The sequence below is a fragment of the Pipistrellus hanaki genome (assembly GCF_964339955.1).
Source record: "Pipistrellus hanaki genome assembly, chromosome: 3".
NCBI lineage: Eukaryota > Metazoa > Chordata > Mammalia > Chiroptera > Vespertilionidae > Pipistrellus > Pipistrellus hanaki.
In genome coordinates this window covers 165,435,155-165,462,298 of record NC_140505.1, presented here as the reverse complement: position 1 = coordinate 165,462,298, position 27,144 = coordinate 165,435,155, and the positions used below count along the sequence as shown (strand labels likewise).

The 27,144-nt window shown below is 35.8% G+C and overlaps 1 protein-coding gene across 2 annotated transcripts in view; it reads left to right on the top strand.

Annotated features, from left to right (window-relative positions):
- Nucleotides 1-27,144, top strand: part of ATF7IP (activating transcription factor 7 interacting protein) — a 92,207-nt gene that overhangs the window by 7,581 nt on the left and 57,482 nt on the right. Inside the window, exon 1 of one of the 2 annotated variants that reach the window (XM_084877902.1) lies at nt 6,503-6,838. The exons of the other annotated variant lie outside the window; for it this stretch is intronic. The gene's annotated coding sequence lies outside the window, so the exon portion shown is untranslated. Of the gene's footprint in view, nt 1-6,502; nt 6,839-27,144 lie in introns of those variants that run through there. 2 annotated transcript variants of the gene reach the window in all.

Sequence of the window (27,144 nt, the reverse complement as noted above, 5' to 3'; positions counted from 1 at the left end):
AAACCTAGAAGGTGGAAAGAGAATCTGCTCTTTTGAGGACCAGGATAAAAAGCATTTGGTGAAACAATAATGACTTGATTGCTTCAACCCATTTGCAACTATGGCTTTGGAGCTTAAGATGTATCTGCTCTGTTACCTAATATTAGATTAAATATCTTAAGAAAAGGAAGAAATAGGGGAAAGCATGGAAAAGAAAAAATACTGTCTTTGAACTTTTATTTCCTTTCAAGTGGTAAATATAAGGAGCTAATTGGATTACAGTAAAGACTAAACTTCTCGAAGAAAGTCTATTACTATTGTCTAAGCATGAAAAATGTTTATTTCTCTCATATAACAATACACCAGAAGACTGTTTAGGATTTACAACTGCCTTTGGATTAATATGGTTTCCATATGTTGAACATGGTTTGTAGGTTGAACTACTACACAGTTTCACTAGCCAGGGGCAAGGGAGAAAAGATAGTGAGTGGGAAAGCCCATTCATTCTTTTGAAAACATGATTTGGAAGTAGCACATACTACTTTGACTCGTGTTTTATTGGTGAAAATTTAGTCATTGGAACATATTTAGCTGGGAGAGGAAGGTTGGGAAATGTAGTAAACATTTGGACAACCATGAGATTGGCTAAAATTAGAAAGTTTTATAAATGAAGGAGAGAAATAGAGAGAACAACTAGCTTTTTCTCCTACAAAAGGAAGCTGCAGAAGTCAAGTAACTCATAATTTGATATTGAAAACTTTTGTTTTCAGAGTTAGATAAATTTATAACTATCTTCTTTTGAAAAGGGATTTTGAGAGCTTTGTGTTCATGATTTGTGGCTGAGGTACTAGCTATTATAAATATTTATCTTATTTGGTAGAATTCTTCCTCTTTTTTGCTTCCCTTTGAAAACATAAAAACATCATTAGTTTTGCAATAATTGGAATTTTAATTTAATTTTTAAAACAACTATAATTTTTTTAACCTTGTCAGTTAATTTGCTTATTTTAAAAGGATGAAGGACAGTGGGTAAATTGTCTCCTGTGGACTGAACCCACAACCTGAGTGTATGCCCTGCTGGGAATCGAACCCTTAACCCTTCGGTGTGGGATGACACTCCAACCACTTAGCCACACTGGCCAACATGAAAAATAATGATTTTTTGAAGGCCTTGTAATATACTTAAATAAAAAGATTGTGGTGGTGAATCATTTGCTTATCAGGAAAGTTTACATGATTAAGTAATTAAAAGTAGCTTTCTGTAAATGATAAATAAAACAATAGATGCTTGTGCAAGGCACAGAATGTTGGACTCTGTTGTGGGGAAATCAAGGAAATGTTATGTTAGGAGAACTCAAAGTAGTTCCCTAATATAAGTTCTTGATTTTTGTAAATAAGAGTCATTGCTGCCATAGTACTTATGTAATAAGCCTAATAAAGGATCTGTTAATTATTCTCAGCTGGAAGTCCTCTAATTTCTCTTTTTATGTTGTTTTACTTTGTATATCTTTTAAAGGCATTTCTTTCTACTTTTATGCCTAGAGTTATTTGTGTAGTACTTTATAAGTTTCCTGCAGTTAATAATATCTTATTGATATGTCTGAAATAGTATAGGCAAGGAATGAAAAACATATATTAAGAACATGATAGCACTAGCCAGTATGGCTCAGTGGTCAGAGCATTGGCCCTTGTACTAAAAGGTCTCAGGTTTGATTCTCAGTCAAGGGCACATACCTAGGTTCAGTCCCCAGCCCAGGTTGGAGCACATGGGAGGCAATCAATCGGTGTATTTCTCTCATCAATGTTTCCCTCTGTGCCCCCCATCCCCATTCCTCTCTCTCTCCCACAATCTCTAAAGATCAATGAAAAAAAATCCTTGGGTAAGAATTAACAACAAAAAACAAAAAACATGATAGAAAAAAATAAAAATCTCAATAGAAAAATTGAATAATAAAGCTGAACAAATCTAAATGAGCAAAGATCAAGTTGTAAATAAGACAATTGGAGTACCCAACCAAAAATTCACACTGTAATGACAGAATGGCAGAAGAAAGATATCACCAATGAAACTATTTAATAAAAAATTTTCAGGTAAGAGTTACCAAACTGAAAGGACCTGATGACAAATGCCAGCCAACAATAAACTTTAAGAATACTGGAGACTTATTTAATAACGATTCTATAAGCTTATTTCTGATTTTCTCCTTAATAAGTATGCTTTCATATTTCTCAGGAGTAGAAGCAAGATAATGAAACAGTGCTCTTAAAATTTCTGGAAAAAATTTTTCTAAACTAGATTTCTATACCTAGCCAAACTATCATGCATAAAAAATACAGGACAATTTTCAGACATACATAGTCTCAAAAATATACCTCCCATATATTGTTTTTCAAAAAGTTACTAGCCAATATAGTCCCCTTCTCTCTAATGGTAAAAGTCAATAAAAAAATATAACATAAAAAACAAGGGTTCTGCCCTAACCGGTTTGGCTCAGTGGTCAGAGCCCCTGGGTTTGATTCCAGTCAAAGACACATACCTCAGAGTTTCAGGTTTGATCCCTGGCCCTGGTTAGGCCTCTTGTGGGAGGCAACTAATTGATGGATCGCTCTCACATCAATGTTTCTGTCTTCCCCTTTCCTTCCACTCTCTAAAAATCATTGGAAATATAGCCTCAGGTGAAGATTAACAAAAAATAAAAAATAAAAATAAAAAACAAAGCTTCTGCACAGAAAGGAGTGAAGGAAATCCCCACAATGATGAATAAAATTCTAAGATGACCGTGACATGCCAAATGTAGAGAATAGGCTACTCTGAAGCAATGCTACTCAAGAAACAAAAATACCATGGACACAGACAGTAGTGTGGTGAAAGCTGGGATGGATGGGTGTTGGGTGAAGGTAGTCAATGGGGATAAAAACAAAGGACACATCTGTAAATTAAATTAAAAAAGAATAAACAAAAATGAAACCAAGATCCTTGCTGCCACTATACCTAAAAGTGAAAATGTGTCTTCTACTTAAACATCAAAAGATCCTTAGTAAAGGACTTTACCAAATCATCTTAACTATTACTATATGCAAGAGACGCATAGATACAGACCTCCTGGTATAAAGTTGACATTACCTCTATGAATGACATATGTCAAAACTCTATCAAGAGAATGGTTCAAGATTCCCATGATTCTGTTAAGTCTTGTGTAGACAATTTTGTGTTAAGTAGATTAACTTTAGAGCAGTAAAACAAGAATTACCTATTTCCCAAAGTTCATTGTTTCTTTTACTTTTCTACCCATCCTTGAGGATTTCTACTTCATATATATACTTCTACTATAGTTTAAATGGGATTTGAGGGAGTGAGATTAGGTGTTTTTCAGTTTACCATCTTAATACCCTCCTGATGTTTCTTTTCTCTTCTAATATGTATAATATTGATAATAACTTGTGTGATTAAAATATATTAACTAAATAAATGAAAAGTGTGTTAACTTCCTACCAAACACAGCGAAACCTTTTATTTAGGACCTTGGAATTTTCAACATATAGAAAGCTTTCTAATAGTGTGATGTATAATATGTAAAAAAAGTATAGTAATTGACTAGAAAAAAATAGTATAGTAATCTTCCAGTTTTCTTTCATTGCTATTTGTGTGACCCCTGGCAAAAGATTACATTCTCCAGTCATAAAAATTTGAGTTTATAGGACTGTTATTTTACATGGTCATTTTAAGAGTCAAATGAAACTGTGAAAAGTGCTAGTTTTTTTGTTTTTTGTTTTTTTTTAGGAAGAGCTAAAACATTGGGCAATCATGGAAATGTTTAACTTACATTAGAACTAGCTTCCAAATATTTTTGCTTTTACTAATAAACAATGATTAGGATTATTATGACTCACTTTATCTAAAACATATTTCTTATAATCTATGATATTATATAATCAAGCTATATTCTTTCTTATTAGTAATATTAAAATTTAAAGGTAAATAATATACTTATGTTTTAAAATTTTCTATAGACTTTCTCTAGAGTCAACTCTTCTAAGCACATAGTAGCTTCTATGTAATGACTAAAAACTAAAAACTGAAAAATGTTCTACAAAGCATATATTTTTTTTCCATCTTGGGTTTTGAAGTGCAGTTTTTAGGCTAAGACTAAAAAGGTTAACTTATTCTTCTTACTAGAACATAAGAGTTGAGATCTTAAAAATGAAGGTTCTTAAAGATGTAGAATTTTCTGAGATTTTTGTGATTGAAATGAAACACTGGGAATGTTTCAACTCATCATCTATTAAGCAAATAAATACTAATGAAGTGAATGGGAAACAAGATGTGATTTCTGTCCTTTAGAAACTCAAATGTAAATATATAGATAATGCAATATAATAAGTAAAATTATGGTATCTATAAAAGATCTTGAGAGAGCAATTTACACCTTGTTTGGGGGTAGGCATAATGAGGAGAAAGGAGAGTAAGGAAAGAATTGTCAATGAACAATGTTATTGGTGAAAGTGGGATCCTTGGGTTATCACTGGGATTAGAGATCCCCACTGAAGGATGAGATATGGTAGAAAGCTTTATTTTCGTGGAATTATATTTCTGAAGTAAAGCTAAAGTCAGAGCTAGTGTCCAGAGTTTTCTTTTCATGTTGGAGCTGAGTCCACTTTAGTATCAGGCTAGTTGTAGTACATTTAGTCACTTGGGTGTGAGGTTTGCATGGCTGTGGACCATGTGAGCAAACGCAGAAGAGCCCACAAGCCAGAGTCACACAGTCCCATGAGTCTCTAGAGTAGCTAGGACATAAGAGGAACCAAGAACAAGAGAGTGAGTTCCTTTGTTCTGAGGATTAAATATTTCAAATTTTGTGTCCTTGCAGTGACCATGCCCATTCTGGCCAATGACCTTTGTTCTCATGTGTGACTTAACAGTAAGCATCTTCCCGGTGTCACCCCAACTTTACTGGCATGTGTCTGTTTTCCCTTTGTTGGACCCCTGGGGAGTATAAAGGAGCTTCTCAGTGAAGCTACGTTACAATGACATGCTTATAATGCCTGGCCTCCCCTTTGCTCCTTTCCTGTTACTAATAATTAGCTTAATTATAACAGTACCAATAAGACAATTTAGGTTGGATCATGACTAGAATATTTGAGGGTGTGTTACATAATTTAAATATTTGTGCAACAGACTTCCAAAAGAATGTGCTTCCTGAATATCAGAAACTGTTCATCAGGGACCTTTAAATGTTTTGGCTATTTGTCTCCCTGTTAACTCTAGTTACATTCCAATAATGTCTATTCCTTAGAATCTTTTCCAATTTACCAACCTCTTGCTTTTGATGAATATATTTGAGCCACCTCAGAGAATTGGTTATAATTTTTGAAGGACTAATATGGCTTAAATCAAAAAAAATTTTCTGATAAAACAAAGCAGTTTTTACATACTTTATCCAGTTTGCCTCCTGGAGAATAAATAAGGACCTTTTAAAAGCTGAGTGTTTTGTGCTTTTTTAACTTTTATTATTGGAAAATGTTGAATGTATGAATAGAATGAGAAATAATGAACTTCATGTGCCCATTACTCAGCTTGAACAATCATCAATTTATAGGGCCAGTCTCCTTTTAGCTATACCCCTAATACTTCTGCCCCCTTTAAACAAGTTTTAATAAATACCTACATCAAGTGGTGAATAGAGACAAGATAGCATTGGACAGCTAAATTTTAGGAATGTAAACAAAGGAAGAGAGAAGGAAAAGGTGCATTTCCTATCTGATGTGACCTATCAAGAACACAGGTTCTTTCTTTTTGTCCTTCACTCTTCTTGATAGATGTTATTGCTAAGACACATTTGTTGGGATCACTCTCAAATCTGTCTCATTGATATACCTACTTTCAGACTGAATTTTACCCTTTTGATCTCCGTATTTGTTTTTTCCCCAAAGGTGTCTACTTCATTTTTATTTGCTTTTCACTTATATTAAAATGTTGGAGGTCTGTGGCAGAGCATGAAATTTAATTTGCCCTGGGACCAAACACTTGCCTGGAGATGTGTTTTGACCACCTTGATTCCCGAAGAGAAGGCAGATAAACCAAAATAAGTTTTTTTGCCATTATATCTTTAATGATTCTAGCCCCTCCCAGCAGTTATTTAAAATTATTGTCAAGATTAAAATACTTGATTGCAGCCTTTAACCATTCTGCTAGATTTGAGCACATTGGGGCTTAGATTCTGGGGGGAAAAGTCTTTAATTAGTATTCTAAAAATGGATATTGATTATCAGGATTTAAATAATGTAATTTTCCAGAAATTATAAAAATTGACATTCTTTTTGTAATAGAAGTACTATAAATGATTTTTAAAAAAGGGCCCTGAGCAGAGTTTGACTTTTTTTTTTTTTTCTGGACTGAAATGGAGGCTTTCTTTCAAGCGAATTCCCTGATGTTTGCTGTGGGTGATTTGGCTCCATCTCTGTAGCTGCTAATATGTGGCATGGATTTCCAGCTGTCTGGGATCTGGATGTGCCCAAAGTCTGTACTGCAAGTCCGGATTCACAGGCAGTATGTTACAAAACTGGCTTGCTGCCTTTCTGTTTTCTGTGTCCTGAGTAGCTGCATTGTTTGTTGCAGTATATGCATTAGCTATTGTCTGTGTTCAGTTTCCTGCAGACTGACAAAGTGGGAGGGGCTTTGTGTGATACAGAACTGAGTTTTCACTCTGAGTTCTTGAGTGCACATTGCAGCCATCTTAATTACACTTTAGAGCAACTGAGACAGTGCAGCTCTCTCAAAATGGCTGCTAACCTGATCTTTGTAGCTGCTTAGGCAGCAACTATGCCAATGTGGAGGACTGTCAATGCATCAGAACTAGAGGTAAGAACAATTACTCTTTGTTTTTGAAGATTTTAATTAAAAACATTTGAATTTTACTGAGTTTATACAGGAAGGTGAACTTAGAGCTTGCTTGCTAGGAAGTTGAAGTGTTTGCTGCTAGAACCTTTAAGCCTCCATTTAAGAAACAGTGCATAGGATGGTGAGGTCAAAGGTTAAATTCACGTAATTTCTCACCATTTTATGTTCTGTCATTGCAGAACATTTGATCACTCAGTAGTGTGTTTCTGGCTCTAATTAACTTAATATTCCTTTTGTATTGAATATTTTAGTTTGCTTGATATTTATTTATAGAAATTAAAAACTATATTAATCTGAATAGATTTTTTGAAAAGCCATAATTAAACCTTGTTTTGCAATTTTTCTTGGGGGTGTGTGTGTGTGTGTTTTGGAGGTATTGTTTGGTAGATTTCTGGGAAGAATGTTAATTCTTGGATATAAATAATAGTTACAGACAGAACTTTTTTTTTTTTTTAAGCACTGTTAGACTTATTTGTACTATTGATCCCAATCTTTCTCATTATGCTGCCTCCTCTCAGCCATCCAATTTCACATTTTTAATGGTTCCAATTTTGTATCCTAATTAATTTTTGCTTAAATTGGCATTCAAATGTAGATTTTGAACTTAGAAATTAAGTTCACATCTCCTAGGTCTGGTTATCCCTTTTCTTTATAGCTAATGTATTCTAATGCAACAAAGCTGAAGCAAATACTCAGTTGTTTTAATTCACTGATTAATTGTTGATGTTTACTTTAGTCTTAGTTTAAAGTTATGGTATACTTAAAATTAATATAACTCAAAAGTTTTGTAAGGTTAGTTTTGAAATTTTCAAAAAGCTTTCTTAGTATTGTTCTGAAGTAGAAACATTTATTGAGATATTATATATCCGCAATGATCTAGAAAGTTAGAATGAAATTCTTATTCACGTAATATTTCAGCAGAACAGGTATATTAGCACTAATGTTTAAACTGCAGTACTTAAAAAAAATTTTTTTCTAAGTGATATAGTACATTTCTTTAGGTTTCTCACTACAGAATGAATATGTCCTTAACTAATATGACGTAGAACAGTAAGTTTTAAACTTTCTAAATACAGCTACTTTTAAAAAACAGTAACTTTTGCACATTAAATTCTTACGAAGGCTCCTATTATATAAAAGGATAGATGTTATTTTATTTCTGTGTACTTATTTTATAATGTAAACTTATAACAGTTCTTATAAGCCTATTAGTAAAATGAGAGCAGTAGGTTGTTATGATGAAAATAAAAGTTTGAAACCAGATCATATATGACAGTTATGGTCTTATATTAGTGTTAGGATCTAAGCTGTTATTTGTAAAGCTCCAGGTGCTAAGGACCTGGAATTCAGTTTTAAGAGTATTCTAGAACGTATATTATTTGTTCTTTTGTGATTTTTATGAAGGTAGAGTACTATATCTATATCTATATTTATATCTATATCTATATCTATATACTATTTAACAGTTTAAAGTTGCTGCCTTACCATAAAACTGTGTTTATACCTATTCTTAGTTTTTCTTTTAATATATTTTTTTCTAACTTAATGTTGAGTGACTTAAAATGTTTGGGATCACTTGCTCAGTTTCATCAACATTTTAAGCATGTTTATTTCACATTCAGCAATTACTTTGTGAAGTTTCGGGAATTCTTATGTAACATGGTAAATTCTCATAATCTGAACATTACGAAAGTCTAAAAAGAGAACAAAAAGAAGAAATTCAATAGGTGTGAGAGATTCTAGCCATCATGCCTTTCATTAAGGTTGTGCCCTTGAGTATAAGAAAGTGAATGTGCTGTGATCTTAATCTTTATTGTCATGCCTCTCATAGTATGAATAACTCACTGTATTTCAGAAATTTCAAAAAATACAAGTCATGTACTTGATGTGATATTTTTACTGCTGGAGAAAAACTGGCTAGGTTGAAATTACTGGTCAGTTTATGTTGATCTTTAGAGTAGGACCTCAGGGAAATTTTAATGACCCACTCTTTTTGCCTTCTATTGTGGAATATAAAATTTACCTCCACCCTCCACAAGGTGACTCTGTTGACTATTACGTGTACATGGGGAAACACCAACACTCTGTGGTTACTCAGGATATTGTTAATTTTTTCAGTGCCATGTTGCGTTTTTGCAACTGTGAGCATAAAGTAGACCTCACTGGGATTATTACTTTGGGATTGGTAACAGTTTCAAATTTTCTATGCTGAATTCCAAGTTATTTATTACGTTGAATAACTGAGGACATAGTAAATCTGGGAGCTGGATAATTGAGGTTTATGTTGTTATTATCACTTGTTTTCCTTCTCATTTGTTTACCCTTTGTCATAAGCCATTTCATTAACATAGGCCTTTAAGAGGAATGTTGAGATAGTGGGAAGAACATTGACCAAGAGTTCAAATCTAACTGTAAATTCTGTTTTTGCTACATTTTTTTTATATTGGCCAACATATTCCATTTTTTAACTGTTGTTTCCTTACCTATGAAATGGGGAGAAATTCCTATTCATTTGGCAAGGATATGCTGAGGATCAATTTATTTAAGTTTCTATAATAAATAGTACCACGAAGTACTCCACAAATACCTGGCATGCTAATTTTCCAGTAATGAATAATTTTCAGTTTGTTTCTCAGATGTCATATGCTTTATCAAATGTGATTGGATCAGGGAATATAGTATTTTTTTAAAATATGGGGAATTTCTTATATAATGTGCTCAGAAGCAGGAAGTGCTAACTAACATAAGTATATCGACTTAGTAATATGATATATTCACTACCGGGCTCTACTTTTGTGAATAACTTAGCGAGTATAGAATGCATTACACAGAGGAATAGAAGAAATGTTTCACTTCTGGTCTGGCTGAGTGCTGACAAAAATATTTGACAAAAATATTTCTGTAAAGAGATGACTTGAGCCTAGCTGGTTTGGCTCATGGATGGGGCATAAGCCTTTGGACTGAAGGGCCCTAGGTTTGATTCAGGTCAAGAGCACATGCTGGGGTTTCAGGCTTGATCACTAGTGGGGCATGCAGGAGGCACCCGATCAATAATTCTCTCTCATCATTGATGATTCTTTCTCTCTCCCCCTCACCCCCTCTAAAATCAATAAAAATATGTAAAAAAAAAAAGAGAGAAAAAAAAAAGAGAGAGAGATGACTTGAATTCAGAGCCTAGAGTTTTCTGTGTTTCGATACAAAAGAGAATTATAACAGTGTAGTTCTCTTTCAGTGGCCACAAACTGACAGCCAGCTGAATTGTTTTATCCCTTATACCCGTGTCGGCAAATTACGGCTCGAGAGCCACATGCGGCTCTTTGGTCCCTTGAGTGTGGCTCTTCCACAAAATACCATGGCCTGGGAGAGTCTATTTTGAAGAAGTGGTGTTAGAAGAAGTCTAAGTTTAAAAAATTTGGCTCTCAAAAGAAATTTCAATCATTGTACTGTTGATATTTGGCTCTGTTGATTAATGAGTTTGCCGACCACTGCCTTAGCCATTACCCAATTTCTCTAGTTGATAACAAATAAAGCTGTCAGATTTTACACAGAAATGTGGTTGTCTCATCTCTTGAAAAATAGAAGATTAAGCAGTACTAGGGGTGTGTTTCTGATTGAGAAAATAATTAACAGTTGAGTAGCTACTGTCTCTTTCAAATAGGGCCTACTCTTCACATCTGGTCTTCTTCTCTTCATTAATTCACATTACCTGCTGGGCTTTGTAAGGGATCCTTTTACTTAGTTGACAGATTGTTGGCAGCCTTTGATATTTAAAATACGGTTTCTAGAACAGAAGAAAGTAAGCATAAGTAAAATCTAGTGTACTTCACTTGGTAGGAGAGATAATAGTATGTGTAAAATCACTTTACTCTTTAGAAGATAATGGTACATTTGCTAACTTTTAGCTTTGTCCTAATTTTTATGTTGAAGTACTACGTTGGCTGTTTGGAAGAGATACAGTGACAAGAAGAGATTAAAGAAATACTAATTAGAAACAAATAAGTACTTTGAGAGTCTTTTAATATAATAAGTTACTTTTTTAATATTATCACTGTGTTAAAGACATCACTTGTTTTTCAAGTTGATGTTCTTAAAAAATAAATTATATTCGTGATATTCAGTTTACTGAACAGTTAAATGAAATATAGACAAAAATCTTGAGCTGTCAGATTTTAGCACTTAAAATGAGTAAGATCCTAATAGAAGTTTTCTTAACTGCCTTAACGTAGATTATGTCAAGGGCTATTATAAACTTATTTGTATTAAAAGTTTGCATTCCATTCATTGCCTCAGCTCTGTGAATGAAGATTACCTTGATCCTATGAAAAATGGTAATTTATAAAAATGATCTGATGTGAATTTGAATTTCACATTTTCCAGAGTGAAAGCCAGCTTCTTAGCATTCATGTAATGCCATGACAGTGGTAACTCTAGGAAAGTGCTAAAAGAATGTTTTTTTTTTTTTTTTTTGAAAATGCTTTTCCAGTGAGAAAACTTTAGTGAAAACTGAAAAAACAGTTAACTTGCACAGGAAACATTGACTTCCCTGTTTTCCTACTCCTCACACTCCCAAAAGAAAAAGTGATTTGGGAGAAAGATTTAAGTTTATTCAAATAAGGATTTTAAAAAAATGGCTCAGGTTAAAACTTTCACAAAATGTTTTCTATTAATAATTTGTTGTAACAGTATATTATTAGTCATTAATGTGTGAATATGGAAATGATGAAACAGTGCTGTTGATTCAATGAATCTTTGAGTTTAATGAAAAGAGGGAGTTGAATTAACACCAAGGGAGAAATCTGAGTTGCTTCACAGCATTTGCCTAAGGGCTTTAACCTTGTCTGCTGAAGTAAACCAGACCCAACTGGCCAGCAGACCATCTCACCTGGTGCTTTCCTTTGTAGACACAGAAGAATCATGGCATGTAAAGTGGAAAGAAAGTATTAGTATAGAAGTCAGGAAACAATTATTTTTAGTTCTGGTACTGTTAAGTAATCTGTTTTGGGTAAATTATTTATGCTTTTAATGCCATTCCTTGACCATTAAATGTGGGAGGTGGTTGGACTAGATAAGGAATAGAAAAGAACACAAATTTTGGTGTTAAACAGAGTCAAGGTGAATTCATGTTCTTCTACCACTAGTTAAAGGTTTATATGAGAAGTGTATATATATAGTGCTCAAAGTATAATTACTATTTATATGAGTGCTCAATAAGTTTTTTGCATTTTTTTTTTTTATAGAATGAAGCTAGTATTTTCAAAACATGTTTTCGTAACTTTAAATAGGGATAAGTCTACCATACAGAGTTGCTTGCTATTGGAATTTAAATGAACAGAACAAATATAAAGCACCTAGTGCAGTGTGTAGCACAAATAAAGTTGTGAGAAAATATTGATTGGTTTTTCTTCACAAGGTTCTCTCCAGCACAATTTATTTTCTTTTTTCCCTTTCCCCCCCAATCATAGAATTGGGGGAAATATGGACTATTGGATACTTAGAAAAGGCTCTTTAGAGAGAGGAGGTTGTTAGGGACCTGGCTGATTTATATTAAAAATAACAGAGAGCAAGGTGTTTATATGTCAATGCGAATACTTTAAAGATCCCAAAGGGGACAAAACAAGAATTCTTATTTATGCTAATGTAACATGATAGAGTGAAAACAAAAATGGACTGTGAATTAATCAATTGATTCAACAAATTTAACAAATACTTATTATGCACCTATTATTTGCTGGGCACTATTTTCATGGTTGGTGTATAAGAACCCTGCCCTCAGTAAGTTTACATTGGGTTAGGGCAGTGATTAGCAAACTCATTAGTCAACAGAGTCAAATATCAACAATACAACGATTGAAATTTCTTTTAAGAGCCCCAAATTTTAGACCTAAACTACTTCTAATGCCACTTTTAAAAATAGACTCTCCCAGGACGTTGTATTTTGTGGAAGAGCCACACTCAAGGGGCCAGACAGCCACATGTGGCTTGCGAGCCGCAGTTTGCCGACCATGGGGTAGGGACATGTAAAGACAGTAAATGTAAGAAGGTTAGAATACTGGGGGTTGAGGGAAACAGGCAGCCAATAGTCACATGAGTACAAGTCATGTTTGTCCTTGTCTTTTCATCTGTTTGTGGAGCACAGATCCTGACAAAACAAAATAGTTATTACTGCTTATCAAAGATAGCCCAAGTAACGTTTAAGATTATCCAGTTATTAGAAGTCTACCAGGTCCTGTTAATATGTAACTTTATCATTCCCCTTCTTAGAACTGGTTTCATTTTCTTCATTGTGTAATAAGGATAATTTAAAGTCTCTGCTTTAAGTGGACTGAAAATATGATCAACAATAAGGAACACATTTTGGGTAACCCTTAGCATACTAAGTACTTTTCATTTTATTATCATTTTAGATGTGACTCTAAATTAGTGACTGGATTATTATTTGAAAATGAAATTTAATATATTTATACTCAATAAAATAAGTGAAAAATAGAAGTGGAGTTATTTATTAGTAGGCCATAAGGTAATAAAAAATTTTTAAAGGACTTTATAGATAATGATTCAACTCTTGCTCAGTCATATTAGGCCAATTAAGACAATACACAAAAATTAAAAAAATATATATTTTATTGATTTTTTTACAGAGAGGAAGAGAGAGGGATAGAGAGTTAGAAACATCGATGAGAGAGAATCATCCATCAGCTGCCTCTTGCACACCCCCTACTGGGGATGTGCCCGAAACCAAGGTACATGCCCTTGACCGGAATCGAACCCGGGACCTTTCAGTCCGCAGGCCGATGCTCTATCCACTGAGCCAAACCGGTTTCGGCACAATACACAAAATTTAATATTGCTTAAGTATAATATTGAGCACATGCCTTAGTAATATTAATGAGTGGTAAATATGAATTATTTGACTATCATAGTAGTGATACCTGAAGATGCATTGTCTTATTATTTGGTGAAACGTAACGCACTGTGGTTCTAGAAGCAAATCTATTTAATGATCACTAAGTGATTAGTTAAAATTTGAAAGGTAGTTGTAGAATAAAATGAGGACAGCTTTTAGCTAATGTAAATTATTTATATTTTTAGTGATTATTAAAAATAGGAATCATTGGATTTATGTAATTAATATTGGTCCATGTCACAAATAAACTAAGGGTTTTGAATATTTATGAGGGTTAAACATTTTTGGTATAGTGGGGGTAGAATTTCATGTTACATAAGAATTATAAATTGATATTCTTCTATTACCTGGGTTTGAATCATATTAATAACTAGATAACTAGATACATTCTAGAGCCAGTCAGTGCCTGAGGGTAACGAATGGGGGAGGTTTTACTCAGCAGTATTCTCCTTTAGTTTGGTCATGAAATGAGGTCTGCTTTATGTAAATCAGTCTTACTGGCGCCAGCTAGCTGTAACTGCAGTCTGCCTGAGCTAGGGCAGCAAATAATATGTGGTGTGGATTTTTGGTTTGGAGTGTATAAGAATTCAGCCTTTTGGACTGAAAGAACAGAGTTGATACATTAGAATAGGAGTACTGAGACCTCCACAGTTGACACATAAATATGTGGAATAATGAAAAGGTATAATAAGCCTTTTAAAATTTAGTTTTTCTTTTATATAGATTTATGCCTATTGATACTATTGGGTAATATGTGGGAGGTACTTCACTGCACACAGTTGCTGCAAACCTAATAGTTGGTAGCATAGAAAGCAGTACAAAAGAATTCTGATTCTAGACATCTTCATTTAACAACAGTCCTTTGGAAAAATGTACTTTGTGTGTTCTGTGAGCTTCATTGACATACTGTCTGTCGGGTTTTTTTTTTTTTTTTTTGCTTTTGTGGTTAATGGGATGTTTGCTGCACAAACTACACAACAGATGTGAACCACTGTTTGAAAGGAATTTTAATATGTAGCCAATCTACTGTATTCCTGTTTTTCTTATGAATATGAACCAAACAAGGAATTTAGGTTCAAGAAGGCTGATCTAGAAGTCTGCATTAGCTTTTAATATTTATATAAATGAAGTAGCAGTGGTACAGAAGAGGAAATCCTTTTCACAATATCAAGCTGCCCACAGGTAAGAGATTCAGGTCCTTTTTCTGTAATCTCCTTCTCCCCCCAATCCCAACCTTTTCCCCTATTCCTTCAGGCCTTATATCTCTATCTCAAAACTGGGAAGTTTTTTGTTTTAGTTTTAGTAATAATAGAATTGGTAGACTATTGAATATTAATTTCCAGGAATTTTGAATGCCATATTTGATCTTAAAAATTATTTTTATCTTCTGTTTTCCCTCAGGTTTAAATTGAAGTGAACTAACAGTGGATTTTATATATGAATATTACTCATACATACAATATGTTTGTATTACATAGAAATCAGTTTTAGATCTCTCTTCATTATAGTCCTAATGCTGTGTTCTCAGTTGTAGTAACACCAACTGGTACATATAGAGAGATGACAGTTTTGTGACCTTAAACTATAAAGTTTTAGTGTAAATGTACCACTTTGAATTCATCATCAAAACCAGTGCTTATGTTTTCACAAGTGGCTCATTGACATTCATTAGATATGTATACATTTATACATATAACATGGCCAGGTTTTCTAATACCACCCTTATCATTTCTATTTCCACATATTTAAATTTATTACCATTTTAACAAAGTGAACTTAAGAGTCTAAAACTAAAGTGAATGTATTAAAAATTCAATTAAATATAATATTTTGTTCCTTAAGTTAGGTGAAGGTTGCATAGGCATTTGTTATATTATTCTTTATCTTGTATCACGAAAAATATCATACAAAAATCTAATTGAAATAAAAATAGCTATATAAAATAAAGAATATATGATCATTATTGTAACTATATGAACTTTTATGTTTACTAGTATAAAGAAATGCAGGTGTGTGTGTGTATATGACCAATGATAAAATATATTACTGATTGATATCATTTTGGAGCTGAGTGTGGAGACATGAATAAGTAGGGTGAAGTGAAGAGTGGTAGTGAGGGTAGCTTAGAGGAGTGGAGGAGGAAGTAATTATAGTAGGCTGTTCTCTGCTCTTTGCACCCCTTCTATGTAAGTTAAGCAATTGGCTCTTTCTGCAATATAAAACTGTTAGTTTTAGGTGGGACTTCCATTTCTTTTGATTCTGAAAGACAATCGGTCATTTATTACTACACCAGAGGCCTGGTGCACGAAATTCATGCACTCAGCAGAGGGGGGGATGTCACTTGGCCCGGATTTCAAGAGCACGCAGGCCAGGCCAAGGGTCCCACTGGTGCATAATTGGGCCTAGGGAGGGATGCAGGAGGTTGGCCAGCCGGGGAGGACCATGGGACGTGGGAGGGCTCCAGGGCATGTCTGGCCCATCTCGCTCAGTACTGATTGCCTGGACCCCAGCAGCAAACTAACCTATTGGTAGGAGCAACTGCCCCCTGGTGGTCAGGGCACATCATAGTGGCTGGTCGAGCGATCAACTGTCCTCTGGTGGTCAGTGCACGTCATAGTGAGCAGTTGAGCGGCTTTAGCATATCATTAGCATATTACACTATGATTGGTTGACCAGACACTTAGCATATTAGGCTTTTATTATATAGAATGACTGGCTAATTAAAAACTAGAGACCAACTATGAAGAAGCCACAATCGTGTTTCAGAAGCACTATTCAGAAACTATATTCTGTTGCCTTTGAAAAGTGTTGCTTTGCTTTTTAAAAATTGTTTTAATGTATGTTCTTTTAAACTATAAAATTTCATGATTTTTTGTATTTTTCTTCCGTAAATAATTTCATTAGGATTGAAGAAATGGTGATAGTAAAAAGATAACAATTTTAAAAATATGTTTTTTATTTATTTTAGAGAGAGGAAGGAAGAGAGAGAAAGAGAGAGAAACATCGATTGGTTTCCTCTCACACGCACCCCAACAGGGGATGGAACCTGCAACCCAGGCTGGGAATGGAACCTTTTGGTGCAGAGACAACACTCAACCAATTGAACCATACCAGCTAAAGCGAAAGACAACAGTTTTGATAAATGGAGAGGTTGGATGGAGAGAAGGTTGTACTTTTCTTGGTGTGGAGAACACACAAATCTAAAACAGTTGGGAAATATTTTTAGACTTCTCTTGAGCCATTGTTTAGGAAAATGTTGGGTTGGGAAGATAGTTGAGATGGGATGACTGTTTTTAATACAAAGGTAAAAAGACAAGAAGTTGTTAGACCAAAATAGAGGAATTTATTAAATGCTATTGTAATTGGGGTTCATAAGACAGTGGAGTATTATAAATATAGATAAACCTAAAAGGAAGCATATATGACAATGATAAAAGTCATGAGCGTAAAGATATATAATCTTTGATACTGTTGAAGTTGATTAAGTGTGAATGATCCAAAAATCTGATGGATAAAATTCAAGTTTTTAGTTTTTGTGTTCCTCTTTAGTCAACAGAATTTATTTTGGCAAAGCAGTGTAGAATCAAAATTTTCAATGTAAATGGACCTAAGTGGTCAAATAGTTTAACATCTCACTTTGCACTGGAGTCTACTGTTTGATTTTCCCATCAGGTGATGATCTAGTTTCTGCTTTAGCATTTACAATGACAGAAGGGAGCATCTCTGATTTCATAAGTTCTTTTTTATTTTTAATCCTCACCCGAGGATATTTTTTCTATTGATTTTTAGAAAGAGTGGAAGAGAGGGAGGAAAAGGTCTCTCTCCATTGATGTAAGAGAGACACATTGATTGGTTTCCTCTGCATGCGCCCTGACTGGGGCTGGGAATCGAACCTATAACCACAGTATTTGCTCTTGAGCAGGCCAGCACTCTAACCACTGAGCAACACTGGCCAGGGTAAGACAACTTCTTTTATTGAACATATGAACAAGCTAACCTTTGTTGATTTTTAGACAGAGTTAGCCTTTTATTGTTTTTGTTATTGCCCTTTCCCACCTATGTCTGTCTCTGTATCTGTATCTCTTTTATCTCCAGATCTGCATTATTTAAAGACAGTCATACAAATTCCCTTGTGTTTTCTAGGCTATATAGCCTCCATTTTCCCACATGTTGTTTTATTTCATTCTTTAGCCTGGTCATCCTTTTGTTTGATTGTTTGTTTGATTGACTATTTTTAAAAGTCCCTGTTTATCATGCTGCTTAGAACTTAAATGGTAATACTAGATCATGGCCCCCTTCTCTTTGACTGTATACTTCAGTTCTGCACCTTAATGCTGCACTGACATTTTTGTCAGCAACCCAACACTATTGAATTTTCTTGTTTGCAATAAGTTAAAAATCCCTTTCCTTTGAGTATCGATTTATTTATTTATTTATTTATTTATTTATTTAATTTATTTTTCCTGTTGAGACTTTATTTCTCCACCCCTTACATATACAGCTGTCTATGGCTCATTTCTTGAGTCTTAAAATGTTTCTACGTTTTAATCCATTGATACATTCATATAAATAATTCCAAAGAAGGAAGAACCTTCTTGGATCTCTCTCCTTTTTATCAACCAGTCCAAAGTGCTGTGAGACAGGCTACAAAAGAAAAATAAAAAATACAGAAATAAATAAAAAGAATAGAATTGTAACTGCAAAACCTACATCTAGCTTAGTATTTTGGCTGCTTGAGGCCTAACTCTTCTTCCTGGACTTCTAATAAGAGGATTCATGGTACTGCTACATTTATATCATCCTAGGTTCAGGGCTAATCTGAATATGATTTTAGTTTAATCCCTAGGTTATATTCTGTTAATATTTTGTTGTTTCACCACTTATTTTGTCCTTAATCCAAAAGATGAAAAAAAATTTATAAGGAGATATTTTTCCTCTCATTTTATTGTTTATCTAACTTTATTATATGGCCAGAGAATGTGGCTTATGTGATTGATTTATTTATTTTTTGTCTTTGAATTTATTAATTCCTTGCCACTACATGAATGGTCAATATTAATGTATATTGCATGTGTTCATAAAAGTGCACATTCTGGGTTTGTTGAATGTACAATTCTATCTTTTGCTAGCATGTTTGGGAAATGCATTCTTCTTTTAAAAAAATATATATTTTATTGATTTTTTTACAGATAGGAAGGAGAGGGATAGAGAGTTAGAAACATTAATCAGGTATATGCCCTTGACCAGAATCGAACCGGGGATCTTTTAATTCACAGGCCAATGCTCTGTCCACTGAGCCAAACTGGTTAGGGCTGCATTCTTTGTATTTTGTTTCTTCATCTGTAGGATTTAGAAAGAAATGTGTTTATCTCTTATTGTGGATTTGTTAGTTTTCTTCTTGAAAATTTTAAACCTGTTTTGCTTTATGTGATTTAAAGTAATATTATTTAGGTGCATCAAAGATACATATTTCTAGTGTATTGTAACTTTTATCAATCCTATATAATAAAGAGATAATACGCAAATTGACCATCATTCCAACACAAGATGGCCGCCTCTGTGTGGTTAAAGATGGACACCCCCATGTGGATATAGGATGGCTGCCACAAGATGGCCAGCAAGGGAGGGCAGGTGACCAGGCCTGTAGGAGATGACAGGGGTGACCAGGCTTGCAGGGGAGGGCAGTTCGGGGCATTCAGGCTGGCAGGGGAGTGGTTAGGGGGTGATTAGGCTGGCAGGCAGAAACAGTTAGGTGTAAGCAGGCAGGCAGGCAGGTGAGTGGTTGGGAGCCAGCAGTCCTAGATTGTGAAAGGGATGTCCAACTGTTCATTTAGATCCGATCACATGGGCAGTCGGACATCCTTTGAGGGGTCCCAGATTGGAGAGGGTGCAGGCTGGGCTGAGGGACCCTCCCCTACCTCATGCACAAATTTCACGCACTGGGCCTCTAGTAGGGATTATATTTTTTATTTCGTTATTTGATTTTCAGTGTGAATTATTTTTTGAATGTTATATATGCATACTTTTTATTAGCAATTGCCTATTGTATCATTTTCTATTTCTAAATTTTCAGTCTTTCTGTGCTATTACATGGTACCGCATTTCCCGGCGTATAAGACGACTTTTGAAATGAAAAAAAGTTAACTGAAAATTGGCCAGAGTCAGAGAGGCGGTCTATTAAAAAAAGAAATGGTGTTGCCTCGGAAGTGGGGGGTAGTCTTATACAGCGAATATAGGCCTAAACCTGTTTTAACTGTAAAATTAGGGGGTCATCTTATACGCCGGAAAATACGGTATGTCTTGTTTATAGAAGATTTGATATTTTTGTTATTTTACCCATCTTGAAGCCGGTTATTTTTAGACTGTTAGTTTTCTTATATTTGCCCTATATTCTGAAACTCCTAAATCTCTTAATTTCTATTTTGTAGTTATCTGGGATTTTAATTTCAGAATATTTATTTTAAAGATGATGGATTCTTAATTATTTCAAACTGCTGTGAATTTTTTTCATTTTTGGAGCATTGCTGTTTCCCTTATCTGAGTTTCTTTTTAGAGTGTTTGCTGTCTTGTATCTGTAGTATACCTATAAAATGATATTAACAATGGTCTGTTTCGCCGGGGCCGGTTTGGCTCAATGGTGGAGCATCGGTCTGCGGACTGAGGGGCCCGGGTTTGATTCCGGTCAGGGGCATATGCATTGGTTGTGGGCACATCCCCAGTAGGGGGTGTGCAGGAGGCAGCTGATCGATGTTTCTCTCTCATCGACGTTTCTGGCTCTCTGTCTCTCTCCCTTCCTCTCTGTAGGGGATCAATGAAATATATTTAAAACAAAAAACAAACAAAATCCCCCCAAAAAACAATGGTCTGTTTCTTTAGTCTTTATTCAGAATATCTTTATTTTCTATTCTTATTGATTGTTAGTTTTTCTGACCATAGCATTGTAGGCAAAAAATAGCTTTCCCCCTGAACTTTGAGAATAGTTTATTTTAGCATTCAATATTGCTAAAGACAAGTCTGATGACAGTTTAGTTCTTATTTCTTTGTAGCGAAGTAATTTTTTTTACTCTAAAATATTAGCGCTTCCTCATACTTGTTTTCTGAAATTTTAGCACTTCATGTCCAGGTGTTAACAGAACATTTTTGCTTGTTTTAATTTAGTCAGTTTTGGTTAAGTAGTAGGCCCTTTTTATGGAGAGTATGCATAGTTAGTTCCGTGGATTGTTTGTTCTTATGTTCTTAATCCTTTTTTCTCAGTTCTTTTTTTCTGAAGCTCCTCTAAAGTGGAAGTTGTTGCTTTGTATAGGTCCATGTCTGTTAGCTTTTCTGTTTTATTTATTTATTTATTTGTGTGTGTGTGTGGGGGGGGGGGGGAGGTAATATTTTGAGGAAACATCTGATCTTGTTTAACTTTGGTTACTTCAGTTGTGTCCATGCAGCTTATATTTTAAATTTCTAAGATTTCATGTTGATTTCTTTTATGCTTGTTCATATGGATAAAAATAACATCCTATACCCTTTGAGAATATTTAATATAACATTTAAAAATGTTTCTGTTCATTCTGCTACCAATTAGCTAGTGTTTTTTGTTTGTAAGATTTGGGACTTTATCTTCTTACTTAAAAATTATTTTTGATTGTACTCATTTTTATACTTGAGATTTCCTATTTTACCTTGGGTGGATGGTGACTCAGGTGATTGTTAAGGGTGGGCAAGTAGTACTTGCTTCTTATGGGATATGCTGGGAATTTATCTTTTGGATGGTAACCGTCCTTCCCTGTCTATTCCGGAGTGTAGTGTCTGTGTGGGTCACTACTCTATCCACTACCCGTTACTAGTTAACTAGGAATTTGAGAATAAAGCAATTTGCCGTTTTTTGTCTCCTGGCCTAAAAGATCCAACATAGAAAATCTGTCATTTCTCATAGACTGCTCTCCTAGTCTAAGAGCTATATTTTACACAATATATTTATTAAGTCAATTGTTATGCCATTAATGATGATGTGGCTAGTCATAATGTCTTCCATTTTCCAGGAGAATAGCTTCACAGTTTTAATGTGAACATTAGAAAGATGATAAATTTAATAGAGAAATATAATAAATACCTGTAAATACATAATAAGGTTCTTCATCTCAATTTGTGAACCTATGCAAAGAGCTTACTGTATTTCTTTCATATCCTCCCTCTCTATTCTTTTCTTTTTTAAATTCTGGAGGCGCTAGACTCAGTTAAATATTTTCATGTGGCAGAAAGCCAGATTTCCAATAGCCCTGAACTCAGCATGTTGCTGTTGCTTAGCAACTACTTGTGAAGTCTTGTAGATATAACTGAATTATAAATAGAGTTATGAACAGAAGTGCAATTGAAATTGAGATTGGAAAGAAAGGCATACTCTTATTTTTCCATCTATTTGAATTTGAGTGATTCTTCATGCACACTTAGTTTTCTGAACTCTGGTTCACAAAAATTGGGAGTAAGTACTAACCCAATCAGGAAGACAGTAAGGTATCTGTAGAGGTCTTGTTTGTAATTACACATGTGTTTTTTATTATTAGGATTAAACAGTCTATATTGGAGAGATGTCAGTTAAAAGGAAATAGAGAACTTCTGATTTTCATGGTCATTCATGTAGAAAGATATCCATACATTGTATTAACGTTTATATATCTCTTCCACATTTATATGAATGTCTACATATAGAAACACTTTTTTTTTTTTTTTTCTTGTGAAAGTGGAAGAGGGAGGGGAAGACAGAGAGAAACATTGATGTGAGAGAAATACATAGATTGTTTGCCTCCTGCATGAACTCTGACCAGGGCCTCGGCTGTGGAAGAGCCAGCAACCAAGGTATGTGCCCTTGACCGGAATTGAACCTGGAACATTTAATCCATAGGCCAACACTCTATCTACTGAGCTAAACCAGCTAGGGCTGCAGAAACACTTTAATGTTAGTCTGTGCTTTTTTGTACTTTCGATCACGTTTTTAAGAGTTTCTTAAAAATTATGCTGTAATTGTGATCTACATGGCATTTGATAAATATGAAATACATAAACACACTAACATGTCTTTACCATTCCTTAGTAGAGCAGTGGAACTTATTAAAATTTTATATAAGGTCTGCTGAAACCGGTTTGGCTCAGTGGATAGAGCACCGGCCTGTGTACTGAAAGGTCCCAGGTTCGATTCCAGTCAAGGGCATGTACCTTGGTTGCAGGCACATCCCCAGTAGGGGGTGTGCAAGAGGCAGCTGATCAATGATTCTCTCTCATCGATGTTTCTAACTATCTCTCTCCCTTCCTCTCTGTAAAAAATCAATAAAATATATTAAAAAACAATTTTTATATAAGGTTTAAAACTTAAAGGATCCTTTCAGGTCTTCTAATAAAATTTCCTTTTATTCCAGATAGAAAACTTTAGTCCTAAAGATGTTAAATGATGTGCCTAAACCAAATCCCCTAAGTTGTGTTTTTTTTTTTTTTCCTGATGCTTATCTACCAGTTCTTTATTTTTTGCACTTATATTTCATCAGTTTACACAAGATTTAATTATATGATCCTATCTAATAAGGAGGTAATATGCAAATTGACTCTTATGATGTCGCACAGGATGTCTGCCCCAGTGATCAAAGATGGCCACCACAAGATGGCTGGCAGGGGAGGGCACTTTGGGTCAACTGGGCCTGCAAGGGAGAGAGGACAGTTGGGGGAGTGGGGGGGCACCAGGCCTGCAGGGGAGGGCAATTAGAGAAGACCAGATTGGCAGGAGAGGACAGTTAGGGGTGAGCAGGCCAGCAGGGGAGGGCAGTTAGGGGTGACTGGATTGGTAGGAGCGGGCAGTTAGAGGTGACTGGGCTGACAGGGGAGGGCAGTTGGGGTCACCAGGCTTGCAGGGGAGGGCAGTTAGAGGTGACCAGGCTGTCAGCGGAGGGCAGTTGGGGGCAATCGGGCTAGCAGGGGAGGGCAGTTGGGGGCAATCGGGCTAGCAGGGGAGCAGTTAGGCATCAATCAGGCTGGCAGGCAGGTGAGCGATTGGGAGCTAGCAGTCCCAGATTGTGAGAGGGATATCCGACTGCCAGTTTTGGCCCTATCACTGTGGGATTTGGCCTAAACTGGCAGTTGGACATTCCCCAAAGGGTTCCAGATTGGAGAGGGTGCAGGTTGGGCTGAGGGATACCTGCCCCCCCTCGCATGAATTTTGTGCACCGGACCTCTAGTTTATAATAAAAATGTACAACTGAATTCAATAACCGGTATAACTAATATGAATAAATTTAGATGAGGGCAGAGGAACATGAGATCTCATTGTATTTGTGATTATTAGTCAATATGTTTATAGAATGGATAGAGAATATTGGTTCATTGGGACAGCAGTTAAGAGAGTTTCCTCTTGCTCAGATCTCTGCAAATTTTTTAGGTTCTAAAAAGATGAAATAGAGTGATAAATCTTTGTTTTGGATATTGGAACTCTGTATTTTCTTAAAATACATCACCAACATATGAAACTAAAATCTCCTTAGTTGCATAGGTTTGCCAGAAACAAGTAGATTGTATGCTCATGCATTGTTTGCCCTAAAAGGTTTTGAATGGGAATGTAATTTTTCTCCTTTTGCTCCCTGGGGAAATACTGGTCCATAAGTTCCACCTGAAGAAAGATACATATTTATAAATAGAAAATTTGTGCATGAAATTTGTGCACAGGGTGGGAGACAGGGGGGAGCTGGCGGGGAGAGTGTCCCTCAGCTTGCCCTGCACCCTCTCCAATCTGGGACCCCTCGTGGGATAACCGGCAGTTGGACATCCCTCTCACAATCCAGAACTGCTGGCTCATAACTGCTTGCCTGCCTGCCTGATTGCCCCTAACTGCTTCTGCCTGCCACCTGATCATCTCTAACTGCTCCCCTACTGCTTGATTGCCCCTAACCACCTCTGCTTCGGCCCTGCACCTGGGACCCAGGATTCCCTCCTCCCAACGACCACAGGCACCCGGGATCTGGGCTTCCCTCCCTCTGGTCAGCCATAAGCACCCTGCTGGCTGCAGCCTCAGGGGATGGTGGGCAGGTGGCTTTGCCTGTGCTGCAGCCACAAGTGCTGGTGCCTGGAACTGCAGGGTAGGCAGCTTCTCTGTCTCCCATGCCACAGCCAGCCACAGGTGCTGGTGCCCCGGACTGCGGGATGGGCGGCTTCTCTACCAGGTCGTAGCCAGCTGCAGGTGCTGGCTCCTGGACCACAGGCTGGTGGCTTCTTCATCTTCCCTCGATGCAGACAGGGCGACTTCTCCAGTTGGCTGTGGCCTGGGATCATAGGGCAGGTGGCTTCTTAGTCTCCTAGGTCACATCCAGCCTCAGGCACTGGGGCCTGGTTTCTCAGTCTCCCCCAGGACATGGGGCAGGGAGACGTCAGGTTTCTGCTGCTGGCTGCGGCCTGAGATCACAGGGCAGGTGGCTTCTTCATCTCCAGGGATGCAGCCAGCCTCAGGTCCTGGGGTCTGGTTTCTTCGTCTCCCCCAGGATGTGGGGCGGGTGGACATGGGGCAGGCAGCTTCTCCAGCTGGCTGTAGCCTGGGATCATGGGGCAGGTGGCTTCTTGGTCTCCGTGGCTGCAGCCAGCCTTAGGCCTTAGGGGTGGGGGTGGGGGTGGGACACCAGGCCTGCAGGGGAGGGCAGTTAGAAGAGACCAGACTTCTCCAACTCCCACAGGCCCAGAGCGGCTGGGGGGCAGGGCTACCGCCAATTTTTTGGTTCAATTTGCATACTCACTCTGATCGGCTGTTGGGCGTAGCAGAGTGGTGGCAGTTTGCATGTTTCCCTTTTATTAGTGTAGATTAGCTCAAAAAGTTGTGGCAAGTATAATTTTAATTAGATCTACAAGGAGGGATAACATATCATCAATATTTCTTTGCTACAGAAGAGGAAAATAATAGGTACAAAGAGGAATTTGAGTTTCCTCCAGGGTATGAAAGAAGATTAGGGTTCTTGCTTTAGTTATGTTTGTTATTAAAATTAGATTTCTGTACACATAGGCTAGGCCATGGAACATCTGGCTCTCAACTGACATTTTGAACTCTGGGTTCTAATGGGAAAGGGTTGAAGAGAGGGGAGAGAATGGAGACATGGAGTGTGAAGTTTTTTGAACTACTGAAACTTTTACAAGGTATTTTATCTGCTGTACTAATTGTTAATACGAAGGTGCCGTTAATTATTCAGCCCACGCAAAATTCAGATAAGATGTGTGACTACTTGAAATAATGTTTTGCAGATACTGGCTTTTTCTGTTTTCTTAAAACTGGGCAGTGTAAGTAAAAATTAAAAAGTATATAGCTGCTTTAAATAATACATAAGAAAGTATAAAATGCTGAGCTTTATATTTAAAGTGATATTTGATCTATACATCTGGAATTAAAAAATAATTTTTCTTATACTGCCTTGTTAATAAAATTTGACCTATTTGTTATATTCTTCCACACTAATTGTAACTTGGGATAGTTCATATTACTTTCCTATCTGGTAAATCATAGTTTATTTGTTCTGATAAGTAAAGATCTATGTGTATAAGATTTCAATTACCTTGAAGATGCAAATACAATTGTAATTAGAGTCTGGATATCCAAGTCACATATGAATACAACATTAATAAACTAAGACAATAAGCAAAATTACTTTTCATCCAGACCAGTGTTTAAAGTAACAGTATATTTCAAAAAGCTTGGTTAAACTTAATTTTAGAATCTAGCTATCCTTAAATGTCGATTAAAAGTATTGTTATTTGGTGGATAGCTCACCTGATTTTTCTCCATTCTTCACTGGAACTCTTTGTTACTTAAAACTGCATTTCTATGTGTTTCAAAGGAATTGTTTATAAGCTTTTTTCATGATTAAATAAGTCCTTTATATTATCATTTTCATAATTAAATTTTTAAACTTTCCTAGTATTGAATCTGTGAATTCATTTTGCATTAACAGTGGCCAAAAAATATCTTAAAATTAATTTGTAGTTTCATTAAAACACATTGGTGGAAGCTGATATAAGAAGTGCATAGACCATGTACTTTAATAAATAATTTTGTTTTAACATGACTTAACTATCTAACCAGCCTTTTATTTATTTTAGACGCTATTATTTAAATTATTAAAATAACTTTTTTTAATCCTCACCCAAGGATATTTTTCCATTTTATTTATTTATTTATTTATTTATTTATTTATTTATTTATTTTTTACAGCGAGGAAGGGAGAGGGATAGAGAGCTAGAAACGTTGATGAGAGAGAAACATCAACTATTTGCCTCTTGCACTCCCCCTACCGGGGATGTACCCACAACCAACGTACATGCCCTTGACCGGAATCGAACCTGGGACCTTTCAGTCTGC